Below are 23,066 nucleotides of genomic sequence, written 5' to 3'. Positions count from 1 at the left end.
ATTTCCAAAAACACTTAAACATATATTTTTTATTTCAAACCAAGAAATCAAATACCAAATTTTATAGCTGTAGCTTTAAAAATGTTTTGTAGTTTTTTAAATGATTTACTTAAAAAAAAAGTCACCCACAATTTTATCCCTTTAGTGGTTGAATTTCCAAAATTGCTGTAACAAGTATTTCTTCATTTCTGACTGACAAACTAAATACCACTTTTCATAGGTCTAGCCTCAAAATTCTCTTAACAGCAACATATTTTCAAAAATCTTTCAGCCCCTATTTAACCCCCTTAGGAGATAAATTATGAACACTCCCTTCTTAAATGATGTCTATAGTGTAAGATCAATCCCCTCTTCAAATTTCAAGTTTCTGTCATTAGTGGTCTCGGCTAGACAATGATGGAATGATGGGTCAGTCAGTTGGGACACTGCCTTTTATAAATTTTATAGAGAGATTAGCTTAATTTGTATTCTTATATCCAATGTTATACAGACAGGATGAGTGCATGGGTCATACCAGGCTGCTACTACTGCCCAAAAGAGCAGATGCTGCCAAAAACACTCGAGTGTAAACCTACTATGTAGTACATAGAGAGAGAGAGAGAGAGAGAGAGAGAGAGAGAGAGAGAGAGAGAGAGAGAGAGAGATCATAGTGTAGGTCTTTTCCTAGTGCAACAGCATTTTCAACGAGGTTGTGGAAACATATTATTCACAGAACTTTATGAACCACAGTAAAGTGTGGGAACTGCATTAACGTAGTGGCAGATTCCCAACCATCAACCATTGGCAGTCATGAACTAGCAGAATTGGGTGTAACAGTTATATATACCACCTTGGCAATTTTTTGAATGCAAAACAGCTAAGGTCATAACCACCCAGATTTTGATTTAAAATGAGCCATTTTCTAAGGAAAGTACTCTATGGCTCTTTCAGTTAGTCGGCATAATTGTGGCATGGCATTCCTTACAGTGGCTAACATAGTGTCCAACAGATTGGTGGAGACCTAGTCAGTGATACGTACATCTGATTCTGTCTAGTCTTCATGAATCCCTGGTTATAAGATAATGGAGCATTGTAGAAATGTTTCAGGATAGTTGGTCATTGATGAACTGGGATGACGAGGATCCATTTCTGTCCCATGGATCATGGTTCCTTGTAACTGGAATCCTCCTCTGGCAGGCTTCTCATATTTCAAGACTTCTATGGTTTTCTGCGACAATGGCTCCTTACTCTGTACAGCAGCAATATAATTTAATGCACCAATGACTGAGATTTCATTCACATTGCTGTGTTCCGACAAAGGAGTCAATGAAAGGCAGTCAGTGTCCTTGTGTTTGCACCATTTTTGTATACTGTTGTGACTCCTGAAACCTCAGAGCCCATCTTGCCATCTGACCAGACAGACCCTTCATGCTAGCTGGCCAGCATAGGGAATGGAGATCCATAACAATGGTGAATATGTTGCCAAATAAATACGTTCAGAACTTGCTGATGACCTAACAAATGCAAGGCACTCCTTATTGATTCTAGAGCAATTCTTCTTGGACTTGGGAAGTACTCTGGAAGCATAATTTATCACCTTTTCAGCATATATATGAAATTGCGCCAGAATTGTCCCTATTCCAAAACCGCTAATGTCAGCATGAAATTCTATCTTGGCATTCTTGTCTCACAATGCTAGAACTGGAATGGATATTAGCACCACCTAAAGGACAAGGAAAGATATTTCTTGCTCCTCGTTCCAGGAAAATATAGCATCTGCCTGCATAAGTTCTGCAGTGGCTTGGTACAGAAGTCCTTTATGAATCACTGGTAGTATAGCACCTTCCGGAAATCTTTTCACGTCATGAATGTGCTGAGTAATTGGAAAATCTGTGAAAGCTCTTATTTTCTCTGGATTGGGAAGAGCTCCATCATAATACACTAGATAGAGGGTCCAAGATTTTTACATCTTAGGCCATGAAGAAACATTTTTTCAGTCTCAGGCTGATAGCTGCAGTCTGAAAAAACTTCAAGATCTGGTGTGAATCAGGTTGTCCACCATATGTTTGAAAGTGGCTAGAGTGTTACATAATCCAAATGGCATAGCTTTGAGCTCACAGATGCCATTAGGAATTATGAAGGCAGACTCTTTCCAGGTAACCTTGTCAACCATGCATTTTCCAGTAGCCTATCTGCATGTCCATAATTGAGAAGTACTTTGCTTCTTTCAACAAGTCCAGAGTGTCGTTAATGCGCAGCAATGGACAGACACCTTTCTTCATGATTTTGTTCAGTTGGTGGTAGTCAACACAGAACTTCAATGTGCCATCCTTCTTCAAAAGGGTCACCGGAGAAGACCGATCAATCTCTGATGGTTCAATGATGACATCTTCTCCACTTCCTCACAGATCACCCATCATTCAGGCAGTGACACCCTATATGATTGCTGGCTAATTGGTGGACATTCCCCAGTTCTGAAACAGTGTATTATCAGGACCAGTTGGTCTTTCCTTTCTCCACTACAGATATGACAGCATAAAAAAATTGGCGCAGAATGGCTAACACTCTTCGACATTGTTCCTTGGCCAGGCTGAATCCTACTGACAGTTCGAAAATAGCTTCTCCCCTGCATTGTGTAGTGACAGCGGAGCACGAATCTTTCTTGATGACACTAAGCTGCCCAACTAGGACTCATTTAGACATCCCTATGTCCATCTTTAGGAATGAGTTGGGGCTGCCCGTGACGATCAGCAATCCAACATTCTCCTTTATCACCTGCAATACTTACAATCAACAATGAAATGCATATTTCTTTTGTGAGCCTGAGTAGCTTTTTGCAATCAACAAAAGCTTTACAGTTTAACTGTGTATCTTGGTTTATTACTTAAACTTGTCTCATTGATGGTGCTGGGAAAACAACACCTTCAACAGCAAGCAGCCACCCAGAGCAATCTTTGTTGTGCACTAGTTGGAACAGACTTAGAGAAAGCTTTTGACAATGTTGACTGGAATACTCTCTTTCAAATTCTAAAGGTAACAGGGGTAAAATACAGGGAGCGAAAGGCTATTTACAATTTGTACAGAAAGCGGATGGCAGTTATAGGAGTTGAGGGACATTAAAGGGAAACAGTGGTTGCGAAGGGAGTAAGACAGGGTTGCATCCTCTCCCCGTTGCCATTCAATCTGTATATTGAGCAAGCAGTAAAGGAAACAAAAAAAAAGTTCGGAGTAGGTATTAAAATCCATGGAGAAGAAATAAAAACTTTGAGGTTCGCTGATGACATTGTAATTCTGTCAGAGACAGCAAAGGACTTGGAAGAGCAGTTGAATGGAATGGACAGTGTCTTGAAAGGAGGATATAAGATGAACATCAACAAAAACAAATTGAGAATAATGGAATGTAGTCTAATTAAGTCTGGTGATGCTGAGGCAATTAGATTAGGAAATGAGACACTTAAAGTAGTAAAGGAATTTTGCTATTTGGGGATCAAAATAACTGATGATGGTCGAAGTAGAGAGGATATAAAATGTAGACTGGCAATGGCAAGGTAAGCGTTTCTGAAGAAGAGAAATTTGTTAACATTGAGTATTGATTTAAGTGTCAGGAAGTCGTTTCTGAAAGTATTTGTATGGAGTGTAGCCATGTATGGAAGTGAAACATGGACAATAAATAGTTTGGACAAGAAGAGAATAGAAGCTTTTGAAATGTGGTGCTACAGAAGAATGCTGAAGATTAGATGGGTAGATCACATAACTATTGAGGAGGTATTGAATAGAATTGGGGAGAAAAGGAGTTTGTGGCACAACTTGACTAGAAGAAGGGATCGGTTGGTAGGACATGTTCTGAGGCATCAAGGGATCACCAATTTAGTACTGGAGGGCAGCGTGGAGGGTAAAAATCATAGAGGGAGACCAAGAGATGAATATACTAAGCAGATCCAGAAGGATGTAGGCTGCAGTAGGTACTGGGAGATGAAGAGGCTTGCACAGGATAGAGTAGCATGGAGAGCTGCATCAAACTAGTCTCAGGACTGAAGACCACAACAACATTGCTTGTGATGCATGCACAAAGTCACATCCAAGTATAGAATCATGACTACATTCTGTTAAAGTGACAAGTTCAAAGTCTGTATTCTGTTGCTGATAGTTATTCTTACAACACATGTTACAGTTGGCTGGACATATTTCCCATTAGCAACTTGCAATAGAATCGCTTTTGCATCACAGAACATAGTCTTCTATAATGGGTGACAATATGCCCACATTTACTAGCACCTGGACTGGTTAGACATCGATAACAAAGTCACTGAGATTTCCTGTCATCTTGGTAACTGTTATCTGTGGAGGATTTTCATCTGTGGCAGCCTCACCTCCATAGATGGTCATCTTACTCAGTCTTCCTGAATTCTGTGGCTATGCAAGCAGCTGGTACCTCTGTATGGTCTCGAACGGCTATGGTGAGTTGAGGAGTGTCCCCATCCAAGGTATGTCAAAACGAGCGTGCTGCAATGCTTACATAATCAGGTAGCAGATTTTTACAATGGTAGCATTCACAAGCTGGCTGTATGTTACAATAAGTGCCTTAATATTGGTGGGAATTTTGTAGGAAAGTAGATTAAAATTCAGGCTTTCATGAAAAAATAAAACTGTCACGAAAAGTCTACTTGTTTTATTTTTATTTCAAAATAGTACGTATTTAAAAAAACAGTCACTATTTCTTGTGCCCTCAGTCCACCAGTTATGATAGCCATGTTGTATCTCTTCCCTTACAACCTGGCATATGAAAGAAGCATAGCCATTGTGGTCTTCCACAATTGCCACATGGGCTACATTCGAGGAATCATTAGCACCAGGATTTCATCCAGAACAGATCCCGCCCATTCGCACTCCTCTACAGAAAGGGACAAGTACCGGAACAAGTCCCACCCTTTCACCCCCTCCACAGCAACTAAATGCACCCAAATATGTTCTTTGGGATCTTCCCATAGAATGCGTATTCTTTGGTCTTCATCATAGGTTTTCAGTAAACCCACGTGGTTTACTGCATTTGTTCGCACATAACAGTAGCGATCAGTGTTTTACTGCTTTGCAATATTTGTATTTTCAACGTATTTCATTGGACGTTTAGCAGTGCTTTATTGCTTCTACTTGTGCATTGTAGCAGTATTTGTGTTCCCTTTGTGACTTTTACAGTGTTTGCTGCTTTATTGTAATACTGTTTTACCGCTTCTCATTCTACGTTGCAACAGTGTTTTGGAATATGTGCTTTTAAATGTGAAGCTTGAGGAAACGAGTACGATTACCACAGACCTCTGAAGTGGGATATTTCCACAGCGAACCTATAGAAGCTGAGTGAAATAATGCCTCCTGTCACAGATAATGAACGTTCATCTCCTTACTAGTGCTACTTATGCGATAAGGATTTTACTTAAGGTAGTTTACGATACCAGCAATAAAATATTTGCAGGGAGAGGCAACAGATAGAAGCTGAGTGAAATAATGCCTCCTGCCACAGATAACGAACGTTCATCTCCTTACTAGTGCTACTTATGTGATAAGGATTTTACTTAAGGTAGTTTATGATACCAGCAATAAAATACTTGTAGGGAGAGGCAACAGAAAAGTTTGAAATGCACATTGTGTGCATTTGAAACTGATTATGAAATGTGCTGGATGGATCCTTTCCAGTTCCCACATGAATTGTGTGTGAAATCAAACCTAGAACTCTCCAGTGAAGACGAATTTTAAAGTTGGAAAGAGAAATGGAATGTGCTACACATTCAATTCATTGCTTAAACCCCACTAATCTCACTGAATTTTTGGAAAGTGTACCAATCATTAAATCATTAAATTTGGGTTATAACTTATTTCAAAACATTCAAGGAAGATTTAAATTTTGTATGAAGCTGGGACACATGTTTTTGTCTCCTTGAGATAGTTTGTTTCACTATAGTAAACATTGAAGGTCTTTTAATCATTTATAACACAGTTAGCAGGATGGAATCACCCATAACCACTGAACTTTATCATTACCATTGAGCATATCACACTTCCAAAGCCAACTGACAATCTGACCTATCAGATATCCACCTGTATGTCACCTACAACTTTTTCCCAAATTTGTTTCATCCTGGTGTGTTACGTAGTTACAAGAATTTTACTGAGTCAATAAAAGTAGGTCATTATAGAATTTGTTGTATTTATTATCTTGCTCATTTCACATACTTGCAAATGAGTCACTGTGCTGGAGATTTGAGGTGGAGCTATTGAAATTTCAATTTAACTTTGTGTTAATAAAGTAAAAGCAGTCTATCTTTTCTTTTTCAAGGGGACTCTGTCAACACTTAACTATTCTGTAGGGAGCACATTGTGCTAATGTGGGAGTGATCTAGATGCTTGTAAAACAAATCTTAGTTACCAGTTTATTGTTTTACTTAACTATTGGCTTATTATTCTCTTGGTAAACTTTTCATATTGAACTGTAATATTATGAATTCTCATATAAGATTACACAAATTCAGATATGCTTTGTTATACCAAGTGCGAAAGATCTCTTGGCTGCAATCATTTACTTCTGCAATAATGTAACAGCTTTGTGATTTTGTTCTGCATAAAAAGACAGTAGTATCTGAAGACACTGTTATTTTTGTAAGTACTGTCATTCTGGGCAACAAAAAAATCTCATAACCATTTCTTTCCATCAGTCAGTGTCATATGATTAGCATGACACAATGTGCAGTAAAATAATAATAAATGGATGTTAAAGCTTTTGTTCATGTGCGCATGAATTATGAGATGTGTTTGTATTCTTGCACCGGAAGTATACTGCTCACCAGAAGTATACTGCTATAAAGAAATAAAAATTTTCTTTCCAAATACTTATCCACATGGTAGTCTCACTGGCTACATAGAAATGGGGGTGCTACACAAGACCCCATTTTTTATGATCTAGGTGGTGCTTGATGTAATCCGGATTACTAAAGATTTAGATATTCTTGAAATCTTTTACTAACTGCAAATGTACTAAATCTACTACAATATGCAGATCTTACACTTTAGCACTAACAAGCAACACTGTTTTGGCACTTGGAACATCATGAAAAAGCTGAAGGTAAATGGCAATATTTGTGATGTTTGTGTCTGTTAGTTACAGTAAATTTCAGATAAATTATGAAATATATAATCCTGACAATCATGTGATTCACATAGACTTCCCACCCATATTCAAATTCCAGGCTGGTGTTTATATTGTGTCAGAATAAACTTCCAGTACACATAAATATTAGAATTTTGAACCCACATACATTTAAAACAGACCTAATGTCATAAATTGGTAGCCACCCTACAAAGTTATTGGTCTGTAGAAAACATTGTTAACCCCCAGTTGCAATGTACACGTCAGAGGAAGAGTATATTCTCATTGTATGTATTAACTTGTGCATTTACTGGTATATGTACATCACTATAGAGCACCTTCCAATAATTCATTAATACCTTTAAAGTCAGCAGCTGTTCCAAAAGTGGTAGCTTCTACAAGAGTAAATGTTGATACAACTTATTTAACTTCCAGAGGATTATTTTAGATCAGATGGGTTGGAAGTGGGTATTTGGCCAATGTAATGAACACACATATTAATGGTTCATTCTGTATAACCAACAAAAAAGGTATACATTTTCAATTAAAACATTTGATTTCTTTCACATTTGCTACATTCAGTGACGTATTTAGAGATGAAAAACTGAAAGTCTGTAGAGGTGTATGACAACTTCGTGGAAAGTTACAAGTCTGCAAAGTTTGGAAACAAATTAACACATCTCAGGATAAATGACTATTATTATTCCAATCCATGCACAGCAATGGAACTCCTATTATAGAAAAATAAATTTGCAGGGTTTTTTACATGGCATTACTTCCTCCAGTTTACTCTCACTATTTCCCTCCCAATCCCACACCATTACCAGCCAACAATCAAGATGGTCAGGAATGCAGTGGAACCTCTGTTAATTTCAGCTTGTTGTGCCCTGGTTTCCTTTAATAGAATAACACGTAAGAGTATATGATATCTTTCACTTCCATTTTCATCAGTACAATAAGTAACTGTCTTTTCATCAATTTATTAAATACATAATGGATATAGCTATCGATTTGTGTGGTTTCAATGTTAATTTACACATGCAATTCCATGAAAAGTCAAATCAGAATGCTGAATTTTGAAATGCAATAGATTTTGTCTTCCTGTATATCAATTCGAAAGTCATAATGTACAATTTCTGAAGCTGGACAATATGTCATTCCATAATGATATATAATTTATATTTTTACTGAAAATGGACTGATGAAAATTTACTAAAAGTTGATAAAAAACCATGACTTTTGGTACATTGTATTTGGTATGAAATGTTACCTTACTGTTTCATTGTTTGAGTAAATCATTTAGAGTCCTTCAAAAAGTTTCATACAATATTTGGAAACACCTCTTTCCATTTTAGAAACAAAAGAAACAAATAGTTCATTTACCTCATTTACTCCTATAATTTTATATTTAACATGGTGACTGCCAACAGCCACAGCAGAGCCTAAAGCTGTTTGCCCACCAGTGTGGTAGTGAAAACGCATCATTGAATCTGTTGTGAAAGAAAGTAATATTTCCTTTCCAGATTAATTTCACTGAGATTTTTATTGATCAACAGAATGAGACGAGGAGTGAGAACAAATCACTATTTACATAGCAGTGGTTTACACAGTTACCACTCCAGTTTCAGTACCAGAGTATCTAATTAACTGCAACATGATAAACTAGGTGTTCATGCTTTTAATCAGAAAAAATACTTCATGAGGAAAAAATCATAAAGTGGTGGAAATATTATCTGATGGAACGAAAGCATCATGTCTGGCAGTACGTGAAAGCTAGACAGTCCCTGATTACTGATGGCACATTTTTTCTACAATGTACAAAATCCCTAACTGAAAGTTATTGTAACAGAAGTTTCAGTGGAGGAAGTGACAAAGCCATGCTGGCAGGGTACAGATGCACTGGAGTAACATCAGATCTCTTCAAACATTCAAGTGCACAATCTCCACACGATCAGGACATATACAGTTTAAACGAGATTGTTGTCTGGAAATGGCACACAATTCCAGTTCATACCTAATGCAAACCAGTGTGTTCAAGAAAAAATACTCATAGAGTCTTTGATTGGCTCTTCCAGTAGTGAAAACTTTTCATCATTTAATGTGCAGTGTGTTATTGTTAGACTAGATTCTGAATGCGGACATTTGAACTAATTTATTGTACAAGTTGCCCGGAAACAATGTGAAAAAATTTAGTTAAATTGCTTGACAGCAACGGGAATAAATTTGTATGGCCAAAAGGGATGATACAAGTAAAGTTGGCAAGAACCCATCACGGAAACTTGCGAAAGCCTAATTTTTTCTGTACTGAAATTAAATGTTTCACACTGTTATCTTAACATTCTTCATATGTTCATAAATTTGACACTGCACAATTATTTTAAAATTTTTAAGTATAGTCACTCACGGTAAGATAGTGGAAGTACTATGTCTGTGACATTAAAATTTACATTTGTAACACTTAACACATTGACTACCACGATGCCACAGCAGAGCCAGCAGTATGAGTTAAATGTCTTATTTTATATTAACACTAACTTTTAATTTCTTTAATAGAAAATCAACATGGACTGCATCATCAAATATTGATTGTATGTTGTTCATATGAAGCTCTATCTATACAAAAATTAATAGCTCTCAGATTTTATTTTCGTGTTAATTCTTCAACTTCAATTGTACAAATGTTACGTCCATAAGAGTGGAAATGTGTATATATGTTGTAGAAATTTTAAATTATACCACCTAAATGCCCTCACACCTTGTCATCAACACTTGGTCAGTGAAACTAATTTTATACTTAAGTTGTGAATATCCAATGCCAGAGCACACAGTGGCAGCAGCTAACATATCACAGCAAACAATAAAATAAGGAAAATGCTTCTTTAGTTACACTGCTGTGAAGTATACACGTACAGTTCAGTACTTTTTCAATTTATAAAAAATTGGTTTTAAGCTATACTTTTGAAATTACAATATATTTCAAAGTTATTCAAGTGTACAGCGGAATTTTAATACTTTTGGGAGTGAATGTTAAATTAGTATCTTACTAGGTGATAAACTTTGCTATTAAATCACAAGGCACATCACTAAGCACCAGCTGAAATGGTCCAGCTGTGCCAGGTACTTCTATGGCAAACGCAGGTGAAGAAAGCTTAGCACTGAATTCCTTACTCAGTGTTTAGGTGAATATCATATGAAGAAACAGACTTCAGTGCTAGAAAAGTCATCCAATGCTAAAATCAAAAAACATACCTTCAAACATTAATTTGAACTTAGAGAAAGTAGAACCACAGCATAGTTGAAAGTTAAGTTAAGAATTCAGACAGTATGTAGGAAACAAACCAATTTTGACTGTAATTCGAAAAGGCAGTCAGGTTACTTTGGTCTTGCTACATCGATACAAGCTGTTTTTGTATGTTATTCATTGAGCAGTTCTGGTGAAGATTTTTAAGAGTGGGGTGAAGTGGAGGGGAAAAAAAAGATCCTTCGAGGAAGTGTCTTTGACTGACATATCTGTGACACTAAGAATTCTGATCTAACTTCCAGTGGGTGGAATTGGTGGCTAGTCGGGGCGGGGCTTAAACTATGGATATGCAAGGAGGAGGTTAAAGGGCAGGACTTGTTCCAAGTGAAATTCTAGTGCTAACGGCTTGTCTACATTCCAGGGTTGATCGCAGTCCTTTCGTCAGATTCTTTTACTCTTGCACTTCCTCAAAGCCCTGGCACAACTTGATGAATTCCTCAGTTGTTGTCTTTTTACCAGAAGAGCTTGGTACAAAAGCTCCTTTCATAAAATGTGAGATTTTGTCAATGTCTGTCATACTAGAATCACAATGTTGTAAAGGGCAAAAATTTCTGTATGACAGCCATTTTCTCTTGATGCTGGGTCCTGTTCTACACTTGTTTTTTTGCTAAGCAGACTTGCCGTCGATTGTCACCAATTGTCATTCAGTTTGGCGTTGAATATGTCCCACTACTGAGCTTCTCACTGTTGTTATCATGTGCTGCTGTGTGCTGCCCTAGTAAAAGCACAGGTTTGCCAAACAAATCATATCATCCCTTCTGTTGTATTTGGTCACCCAGTTGAATCCTTTTTGACATTTTTTTAGGGCTTGAACAATTTCTCCCACAAGCACTGATGAATGCCTGATGTGTCATTGATTTACTGCTGTTTTGGAATCTGTATGCCTACTGAATATATGGATCTCAGGAATGATTGACTACTTGTATTCCAGTTCTTCATCTACATCCATACTCTGCAATCCACAGTGAAGCGCATGGCACAGTGTGCATCCTACTGTACCAGTTATTACGGTTTCTTCCCATTCATGTATGAAGCATAGGAACTATGATAGTATGAATGCCTCTGAGCTTGTTGGAGTTATTCTAATCTTTTCCTCACAATCCATATGTAAGTGATGCATAGAGGGTTGTAGTATGTTTGCAGAATCATCATTTAAAGCTGGTTCTTGAAACTTTGTTAGTAGATTTTCTCAGTATAGTTTACGTCTATCTTCAAGAGTCTGCCAGTTCAGTTTCTTCAGCATCACTGTAACACTTTCCCATGGGTCAAACAAACCTGTGACCATTCATTCTATTCTTCTCTATATGTGTGCACTAATCACTGTTAGTCCTACTCAGTATGGGCCCCATGCACTTGACCAATATTCTAGAATCATTCACCAGAGTGATCTGTCAGCAATCTTCTTTGTAGATTGATTGCATTTTCCCAATATTCTCTCAATAAACCAAAGCCTACTACCTCATTTACCCACAACTGAGCCTATGTGATCATTCTATTTCATTTCAAGTCCTTACTAAGTGCTACAGGTAGGTATTTGTATGAGTTGGCCGATTCCAACAGTGACTTATTCATATTACAGTCATAGGATATTACATTTTTTCATTTTTTGAAATGCACAGTTTTACATTTCTGAACTTTTAAAGCAAGTTGCCAATCTGTGTACCACTTTGAAATTTTTCAAGATCTGACTGAATACTTATGCAGCCTTGTTTCAGATACTACTTCATTATAAATAACTGCATCATCTGCAAAAAGCCTGATCTTACTATTAATATTGACTGCAATGTCATTAATAAACAGTATGAACATCAAGGGTCCTGACACACTTCCCTGGGCCACACCCCAAGTTACTTCTATATCTGCTGATGACTTCCATCCAAGATAACATGATGTGTCCTCTCTACCTGCAAGTCTTCAACCCAGTCACGAATTTTACTTGATACTCCATATGATCGAACTTTTGACAATATGCACAGGTGTGGTACAGAGTCAAATGCTTTTCGGAAATCAAGAAATACTGCATCTACCTGGATGGATGGAGAGTGCAGCTATTTATACAAACATCAAATATTCCAGATGCTGATATTTACACAAACATAGAATATTCCAGAATATATAGATATAAGATATTTTAAGAAACTTGCAGAAATCATAAATGTTACGTGCACATTCCACAGCCTGTGGCAATATAACTGCAGCACCATGATGTGGCAAAAGCAGATAATGAACACTCTTTGTTAAGTTGTTTATAACATGTTTTGTTTGTATTTTCCTGTGAAAACTAAGTGTTGTTCCCTGAAATTACAGGTTGTTCGCACTCTGGCATCTAATATGTTAAAGCAGTTGTAACATTAAATACATAATATTTTCCTGCAATCACAACAAAAACATTGTTACATGACTGGCAATACAGTCAGCCTTTCTGCTTCCGTTAACATCCCTTGACCGTTTACGCAGGGCATTACCAACACACAGTTCAACGTTAGAGTGTGGACGGCCCCCATATAAAGTTTTACTAGAAGCTGAGATGGAAAATAAATTTCTGTATTTACTGTGGCAGTGTGGACAGTATTGATGTTAATATCCACCACATAGCTTCAATTTTTTGTTATCTGTAATTACACTCAAACAATAAACAGTAATGTGTTCTATAATACCCACAAAAAAAAAAAAAAAAATGACATTGTCGTGGTCTTCAGTCTGAAGACTGGTCTGATGCAGCTCTCCATGCTAACCTTAGAGTACAGTTGCATGCCATCAGCAAAAATTAAAGCTGTATTTCCCCCCTTGCTTTCAGCCATTCATTCACAGTTAGAAGCCCAGCAAGGTCGTTTTGGTTGCTGTTACAAGGCCAGATCAGTCAATCATCCAGACATTTGCCCCTGCAACTTCTGAAAGTGCTGCTGCCCCTTTTCAGGAACCACACATTTATCCGGCCTCTCAACATGTGACCCTCCATTGTGGTCTTCATTTGTCATTCTGTTAGTCCATTTCACTTCAAGCACTCCTCCAAAATCACATTTCAAAACCATCCAAAAACTTTCTTTTTCCACCTTTTGGAATCATTTCACCCTTAGATATTCTCCTCACTTGCCCCACACAGATTCAATTTTTTATTACCAAAATTCATAAGTACCTACAAGATTTTATTTGATGTCTTTCCTTCCAATGATACTTTGACGAAATCTTCACATTTGCTGATTCTGATCACTTCTACCTGGTCTACATTCTTTCTCATTTCATACTCTTTTCCCACTTCTATGATCCTCCCCAGTATAAATCGAACTTCATTCTCTGATTCAGTCTGAACTGCTTTATCATCCACAAACCTGTCTTTTATCATTTATCACTTTTTTTTATCACTCCTGCAACATGAAAATCCAAAAACTTTCAAATTGACTGAACAGTGCAAGCACAAAAGGTTTAGTGCTTCAACTGTTAGTAGTTCACTGCTCATTCTAAATCTTGTTGCACACTTGAATTTAACAATATTTGGGGTGAGTTGTTGTGATTTTGGTGATCCAAATGTCAAGAAATTAGTTTAGTTTGTATAGGTTACAGTCTCTTGTCTATGCCATGCGGAAAAATATTTTGCATAAATTCTACAATGATGTCTGGTACAAAAACAAACAAAGTTACATACATTTTTAAGTGTCCTGTACAGAAACCTGCTGAAGCAACTTGTGGGTAAACCATGGTGCCAGTATCACCAGCTTGATTTGATCAATGATGTCATACCAAGTCCCTAGATGCAACACAAACATGATCTCAAGACGACGACCAACAACCTTTAGCGTTTCTGTAGTGTGAAAATATGCACATCACGTACAGGGTATTACAAGTTCTTAATAATAAATATTGAAGCTAACAGACTACCACAGGAAAGTGGTGCTTTAAGCAGGATCAAAATAAAATCCAACATAATGGCAAATCACATTAATATTAAAACATACGAAAGGCAATAAAGAATAAGACAAAACAACAGCTTCAAAAAAGTAAAAAAAAAGTAGAATAAAGGGAAGCAAATTGTAACTGGTATTGAAAACATCATTTGAGCTCAACTTGAAACACCAACAGCACTACAAAAACATTAAAACATGTAGTACTAAACAAAGCCAAAACACGCAGCAAAAATTTGTAAAAACTAAAGAAAAGTGATTTGGACAATAGTTATTGACCTACACACCAACTCAGAAGACCAATCCCAATAAAAAAATCCTAAAACAAATTGCAATAAAATGGCCAATAGACATGTGACAATGAGCAAAAAATCATGAACATTAACAAAACGCAGTATCGACAACATCAGTGAACCTCTCCACAGTGCCACAAAACCCAAAACTTGCTCATATAACTACCATCAAAAACCTAACCACACCAATGTAGGCAGAACAAACTTCACGATACCTATCACTTACAATCCAAGATAATGTCTAACAACATTCTCTCTCTCTCTCTCTCTCTCTCTCTCTCTCTCTCTCTCTCTCTCTCACACACACACACACACACACACACACACACACACAACTGTACTAACCCCAATTTTGATTTCGATACATGAGACACACATAAACATGCATACCACACTTACTACAACAATAAAAAAATAAAACAATAAGTACAGTTATAATAGAGGGAAACATTCCACGTAGGAAATATATATCTAAAACCAAAGATGATGTGACTTACCAAATGAAAGTGCTGGCAGGTCGACAGACACACAAACAAACACAAACATACACACAAAATTCAAGCTTTCGCAATAAACTGTTGCCTCATCAGGAAAGAGAGAAGGAGAGGGAAAGACGAAAGGATGTGGGTTTTAAGGGAGAGGGTAAGGAGTCATTCCAATCCCGGGAGCGGAAAGACTTACATTAGGGGGAAAAAAGGACGGGTATACACTCGCACACACACACATATCCATCCACACATATACAGATATTTAAATATGTCTGCTTGTGACTGTATATGTGTGGATGGATATGTGTGTGTGTGTGTGTGTGCGCGAGTGTATACCCGTCCTTTTTTCCCCCTAATGTAAGTCTTTCCGCTCCCGGGATTGGAATGACTCCTTACCCTCTCCCTTAAAACCCACATCCTTTCGTCTTTCCCTCTCCTTCCCTCTTTCCTGATGAGGCAACAGTTTATTGCGAAAGCTTGAATTTTGTGTGTATGTTTGTGTTTGTTTGTGTGTCTGTCGACCTGCCAGCACTTTCATTTGGTAAGTCACATCATCTTTGTTTTTAGATAAACAATAAGTACATACGTACCAACAGTCAGCCGACATAATTATAAACCTATCAATTTTGTGAGTGCAAAAGCAATGCCATATCAACAGATCAACGCAAGTGTCCGATTCCACCCATGTGTTATGACCCTGTGATGTAATGGTGGTTTGGTGTGTGACATCACTATGGCATGGAGTTTGAGTTGATTGTGGTTGTAGATGTCATACTGCTGTATTTGATGGTGCCCTCTGGTGGTGGATGTGGATGTGCTGACTTTAATGTGTGGTTGATTTAATGGAGGGGGGGAAGAGACCAAACTGCAAGGTCATTGGTCCCTTGTTTCGGAGAGCAGATGACTGTGGCTGGTCGACCACGAGAATAAAAAGGAAAAGCTAGCCACTCTGTGACACATTAAAACATACCGCCTAAAATCATTAGAGTGGAGAACATAAATGGACAAGTACATGTGCGAAAACTTATATAGAATGATAAAACCCACCGTCATGTATAAAACGTAAAACTAAATTACCTGATGAAGTGTTGTCAGCTGAAATTAATGGCAATGAGCCCGGTAACTGAAGAGTCCATCGCAGGGCAGCAAAGGACAGCTCACCAACATATGGGCCACTTTCAGCATGGCGCCGCACCGACACTGATGTGGGTCATCACGGCGCAGCAGGTAGCTGTGAGTCACCCAAGCGTGGCCAATGCAGAGCTGACAGAGAACCACAGAGTCCCTGCGAGAGGCTCGCGTGGAGGTCTTCCACACATTCGTAGTCTCCTTAATGGCATGCAGTTTGTTGTGCGTACTGTGGTTATGCTATTCTGTCTACCAAAGCCGCGAAACCTTGCGGTGTAGTACTGAACACAGGTCAGCTGCAGAGAAGCCAATCTCTATAAGTGGTTTCCATTTATCCTGTTTGGCCAGCCTGTCCGCAAGTTCGCTGCCTGGGATTCCGACATGACCTGGGGTCCAGACAAACAACACTGAATGAGTGGACATTTCCAGGGCATAGATGGACTCCTGGATGGTCGCTACCAAAGGATGACGAGGGTAGTACTGGTCAATAGCTTGTAGGCTGCTCAAGGAGTCAGTATACAGGAGAAACGACTCCCCAGGGCATGAATGGATGAGCTCAAGAGCACGAGATATAGCTGCCAGCTTGGCAGTGAAAACACTGCAGCCATCAGGCAAGGAATGCTGTTCAATATGTCCTCCATGGACATACGCGAAGCCGACATGATCATCAGCCATCGAGCCGTCAATGTAAACTACTTCGTGCCCTTGGTGCATGGCAAGAATGAAAAGGAATTGGTAATGGAGAGCTGCGGCATTAACTGGGTCCTTAGGGCCATGTGTAAGGTCCAGGCAAAGCCTCGGCCTAGATGTACACCGTGGAGGTGTACGTGAAATGACCTCAAGTATAGGTGGTAAAGGCAACAACTCCAGTTCGGAAAGAAGGGATCAGACACAAACTGCAATTGGAAGCCCTGAACTGGGCTGCCGATGCGGGAGATGAAATGCCATGGGTGGGAAAAGGAGATGGAAATTCGGATGCGCAGGAGAACTACGAACATGTGCAATGTAACTGGCCAGTATTTGTGCATGCCTAACCTGCAATAGAGGGACTCTGGCCTCCACCAGGACGCTGGTTACCGGACTCGTCCTAAAAGCTCCTGTTGCTAGGGGAACACCAGAATGGTGCACTGGGTTGACTAAACGCAATGCAGAGGGCGCCAATGAACCATAAACCAGACTCCCACAGTCAAGGTGGGATTGAACATGGGTTCTATAGAACTGCAGCAACGTAGAGTGATCTGCACCCCAGTTGGTGTTGCTCAGGCAGCGGAGAAAATAGAGAGTGGGCCTCAGAGACCCCACATGTATAATGTGGCAAGGATATGATGTGTCATACACTCTTTGTAAATCAAAAAAGATGGCAACCAGGTATTGATGTCTGGAAAAGGGTGTTCGTATGGCAGACTTGAGGGACACAAGATTATCAGTGGTAGAGAGACCCTGGCAGAAGCTGCCCTGGCATGGAGCCAGTAGGCAATGTGACTTCAGGACCCAACCCAACACCATATGTTCCAGCAGCTTACAAAGAACATTGGTAAGGCTGATGGACCGATAGCTATCCACATCAAGCAGGTTTTTACCGTGTTTGAGCACCAGAATGATGGTGCTCTCCTACCATTGCGGTGGAAAGACGCCATCGCACCAGATCTGGTTGGAGATGGCGAGGAGATGTTTAATCATCTGTCTGTGGACCCGATCTGGCCCAGAAGCAGTGTCGGGGCAATGTGCAAGGGCACTGAAGAGCTCCCACTCTGTAAATGGGGCGTTATAGGATTTACTGTGGCGTGTAGTGAATGAGAGGACTTTTCCTTCCAGCCACCGTTTGTGAGTGTGAAAGGCTGTGGAGTAATTCTCTGATGCAGAGGCTCGAGCACAGAACTCAGCAAAGTGCTCAGCAATCGTTATAGCATCGGTAGATAACACGCCATTTATGTTAACACTGGGAACATGTGTTGGGGTCTGGTGTCCAAAAACATGTTTGGTCCTTGCCCAGACTTGGGAAGGTGACATATGGCACCCAATGGTAAACATGTATCTCTCCCAACTCTCCCGCTTCCATCATCTGATATGTAGGCGAACGCAGGCACAGAGCCATTTAAAGGCTATGAGGTGCTCCAGGGAAGGGTGCTGCTTATGCTGCTGTACAGCTCATCAACGCTCCTTAATTGCTTCAGCGACTTTTGGCGACCACCAAGGGACTACCTTTCACCGGGTGCACCCTAAAGAGCGAGAGATCATGTTTTCTGCCACAGAAAGGATTGTTGTGGACACCTGCTCAACCATCACATCAATTTTCCCGTGTGGAGGAGATTCAATGGTGACATCAAAGGTGGAAGTTTCCCAGTCCGCCTTGTTTAAAGCTCATCAGGGCAGGCGTCTGTGGGCCTGACGCCGGGACAGTGACAGGAAAATGGGGAAGTGATCACTACCACACATGTCGTCATGTGCTCTCCAGTGGATGATGGGGGAAGTCCTGGACTGCAAATTGATAAATCAATGGCCGAGTAACTACCATGAGCCACACTGAAATGTGTGGTGGCCCCAGTCTTTAAGAGGCAGAGGACGAACTGACACAGTAAAGTTTCGACATCTCTGCCTCAGCCAGTAAGCACAGTGCCACCCCACAATGGATTATGGGCTTTAAAATCTCCTAAAAGTAGGAAACGTTTAGGGAGTTGATCAATCAGTGCAGCTAATACATTCAGGGGTACTGCACCATCCGGAGGAAGATATACATTGCAGACTGTTATTTCCTGCATTGTCCTTATTCTGACAGCCACAGCTTCCAAGGGGTTTGAAGGGGCACAGTTTCACTACAGACTGAGCTTAGGGCATAAACGCAAACTCCACCTGACACTCAATTATAGTCGCTACAGTTCCTGTAATATCACTTACAGCCGCAAAGGGCAGTGGTCCACATTGCTGGGAACCAGGTTTCCTGGAGAGCAATGCAGATAACAGGTGTAAAGCTTAACAATTGCCATAGCTCAGCCAGGTGGTGGAAAAAACTGCCTCAATCCCATTGGAGGATGACGTCATCGTGAGACTGGAAAGGCATGGAACATTTAATGAGGCAGTTTACGCCTCAGGATAACCTGCTGCCACAGACTTATTGCCTGAGCAGTCTATATCCATTGTGTCCGAGGGTCTGGCGATATCTCGGTCCTCAGCGGATGCCAGAATCTCCACCTCATCTGTAGACACAGAGCTTGTATGTGGTGGTGGTGTGGGCACCACTGCAATTTCCTTGGTCTTGAGGATCTTCTTTTTGGATTTCTCTCACTGCTCCTTGGGTTTCCCTGGCTGGGAGGACTTCACTCATTCAGTCTCCGGAACTGAGGATGAACGTGAAACCCTATGACCAGCTGCTTTTGGGCTCTTCAGCCACTGGCGGGTGTCATCTCTCCCATTAGCAGAAATCTGGGAAGGGAGTGATCCAAAGGACCCCTTCCTGGCAAGAGGAGCCGAAGAAGACTTAAACTGCTCCGGGCGCGCAGAAGTGAGGACTGAGGGTTGGGGGGGGGAGGGGGGGGCACAGAGGGTTAATGTGTGGTATACGGTTCATTTGAATTTTGGTTGTCATCATGCTAACGTGGTTTTGAGTTTAAGTAGTGTGTGTGGTAATGTAGATTGTGGAAGTGTTTTCACCGAGTTATTAAGGGTTTTTTTGTGTGTTTGGCATTTTTGTTAAGCTTGATCAGTATGGTGTTTTTCAATTGCGTTTTTGTTAGGTATGGGTATGACAGTGAAGTTCACGAGTATATCATTGTGGGTGTGCTGAGATGGGTGATGTTATGATGTCTGTAAAACAGTTCTTGGAGATGTTTGGTCTTACTGCTGAACATGCTGGGTGTCACGTTTGTGGCAACAAACATGAGGTTGACAAGAGTTATGGCAGCTCGGTCCAGGGACATGTATATGTGGTGTAGTTGGCACGATAATATCTGGCAACAAGTTGTGGTACCCGGTTTGAGAAATGTGGGTTGGCCATGAGGGAGATTGCCTTGTTCACTTATTTTTGTTATTGGTCCCTTTTATCAAGAGGGTTGTTTGGAGTATGTGAAGTAAATGGGGAAGTTGGGTGGGCCAGGGGTGATTGTTGAAATTGATGAAACACAGTTTGGTAAGAGGAAGTACAGGAGGGGCAGTTCTCGGGTTAGTTTGTGAGGTTGTTATTTCAGAGGGAGAAGGGGGGGTTGGAGCTGATTGCATTTTTAGGGTTTTGCAGGGTCATAGTAAGAGGGAACTAGCAGGTCTGATTGAGGAACATAGTGAGGAGGGTAGTACTATAATTTCTGATGCGTTCTTGTCTTGTAGGAAGAGGGATTATAATAATTTAGCAGTTATTCACAGTACTGAGTTTAATGATTATGAAACTAGGGCTTTTACTAACACTGTAGAGTGATTTTGGGAGGCAATTAAATCAGTTATAGAGAAGGGGAAGAAGTGCTCTTCCAACCTGCACTCTCATTTACATGAGCACTGCCAACAGAAGAGCATCCCAGAGCATTTTTGTATTTTTTGAGGGCTGTGGGCAGGATGCATAGGTCGAGGGTGGTGAGCTGAGGGTTTGTGTGTGTGTGTGTGTGTGTGTGTGTGTGTGTGTGTGTGGGTGTGTGCGTGTGAGAGAGAGACTGGGGGCTTTTGCAGGTAAATAATTTTTGTTTTGGTTTTATTTTATAGCAACAGTGATGTTTTGTGTGTTGTTCATTTATGAGTGAATATGGGGTATTAGAGTGTTTGAGTTGTTGGGGATTTTGGTTTCACTTTTTGGAGTTGTCTGTGTTGGTTTTTTGGTATCGACAGCTGCAGTTGAGCTACCTAAGTAAAGGGAAATGTTCAATTCCTGCAGTTTTGTTGGTGTTGCCACGGGTTGTAATTTAAATTTTTTTATATTATTTGTTTTGGGATTGTGCAGTGTTTTTTTATTTTATGTATTGTTCTATAGTTAGCTTGTCCCCGCCCTAAAACCCAATTTTCTGTGGTTGGCCCATTAGTTTCGTTTTATTTTTGGTGTGAGAAGATAGTGTGTCATTTTTATTTTTGTTTGGGTTTGCTGTCGTGCGTATATAGTGATATCATAGGTCAAAGTAGACAGATGGAATCAGATGCTTCTGTAATGGCAACATCAATACAACCTCTCAAATAGCAAGCCTAGGCTTCTCAAACCAGGAATCCCTCTAGATAGAATGTCATATGTTGTCCTGTCGACTAGCTACATATACTACTCCCCAAGTCAGAGATGCAGCGACTTTGGTTGGTCTCATACCTTCTTCACAAACTTAACACCAATTAAACTGAATACCTACAGGAAATCAGTTATGCTCAACACATCATCCACCATTGTGAAATGCAGGGATCTACTTATGAACGCCAATGCTACATCTCTAACTAACATAAAACAAAACAAAACATTAAATCTCCAACCATAAACAACACACTGAACTAATAATTCAAAACCCAAAAAACTAATCTATTGCACAGGCTTTCCAACATTAAAATAACCCACTAATAAACCAGGATTGAGAAAAACCCAGTAAAAAAGTTCCTTTTTATTGCTTTTTGCATTTTTCTTTATTAACAACTAAGAAGTTCAATTTAAATTCCTATGATTAATTTATACAAGACAAACCCATTTATACAACTATTTCATTAGTGCCTCATTTCTTGCCCTGCCAGCGAAGCATCCACTGAGCGAACCTCCTTCACCCACAGGCTTGTTTGGTCAAAACTAAGAAATAATTTAAAAAGGAGATGATCCAAGAATTAGTAGCTACCTACAAATTTTTGTATTTAAACTATATTGTACTTACAATTTTACATAAGTTTGTTTTCTGGATGTGTAAATGTTATATAACTGCTTTTCTAGTATCAAAAAACAAATTACTGTAATAGTAAATAGCTGCATTAGTTTAATAAGACGGCTCTTTTTGTGTAAGGCTAACTACGTAACATTCTGTATGTTGTTTAATTAACAGATGGGTTTTATTGTTTTGTTTTCTTTTAATGTTCGTGTGTTTTTTTTTTAAGGGGGGAGGGGGGTGTTGCTCTCAGGTTAAATTATAACCACCAGGTAACAAATTGCCGCAAACTCTCCCAACATTATTTTCACCACAACTGTAGTCAAGAGTCTAATATCACTAACAAGATTTACAAACAATTTAGAAACACAAACAAATCACACTAAAGTGTACCATTTCATACCCCAGCACATCCTCTGCAAACAATACAAAAGTAAATAAGCCACACCACCACTACGTCAAACAACACCACACAGTTGTGTCACGGATCAAAGCAGACAAGTGATACTGAATGCCTGAACTGACCCCAACTTGGAATACTAACTGAAAACAACTTAATCATAAAGCTATGATTAAGTACAATTGCAATTTACAACTAGTCATAAATATAACATCAGGAATGACATTACATTGGTCTACTATTTAACCTGACATACAGAATCGGTAAAATGAAAATATTCAATCACTTTCATACTGACCTTAAGTGATTTTAAGTAATAAGAATTCTAAGGAAACTTAAAACACTTTTAGGGCCTACTTGATTCGAGATCCCCCCCCCTCTCCCTCTCTCTTTCTCTCTCTCTCATCCCCTCTTTTTTTTTTAAGGTAGTGCTTCAGTCAGTATATGCCCTTCACAAGATCTTTATATTTATTTTAAAAAGGACATTTTTACTATTGGCTACATTTCAGTTATTTTATAACTAATACATTAATGGAAGTTGTGATGTACAATGAAGGAATTAATAAAAATGTACCGAGTCTCTCGGGTGAACAGGCTACTAGGGTAAGAAGAAGACTTAGCTGCATGTATTATCATGTAGAA

At 39.4% G+C, this 23,066-nt stretch overlaps 1 protein-coding gene across 1 annotated transcript in view; it reads right to left on the bottom strand.

The window, feature by feature from the left end:
• The window catches only part of LOC124544706 (nuclear speckle splicing regulatory protein 1), a 59,113-nt gene that overhangs the window by 35,187 nt on the left and 860 nt on the right, over nucleotides 1–23,066 (bottom strand). The window lies entirely within an intron of this gene.

This window comes from Schistocerca americana, chromosome 8 (assembly GCF_021461395.2).
Source record: "Schistocerca americana isolate TAMUIC-IGC-003095 chromosome 8, iqSchAmer2.1, whole genome shotgun sequence".
Lineage (NCBI taxonomy): Eukaryota > Metazoa > Arthropoda > Insecta > Orthoptera > Acrididae > Schistocerca > Schistocerca americana.
This window is presented reverse-complemented; position numbering and strand designations above follow the sequence as displayed.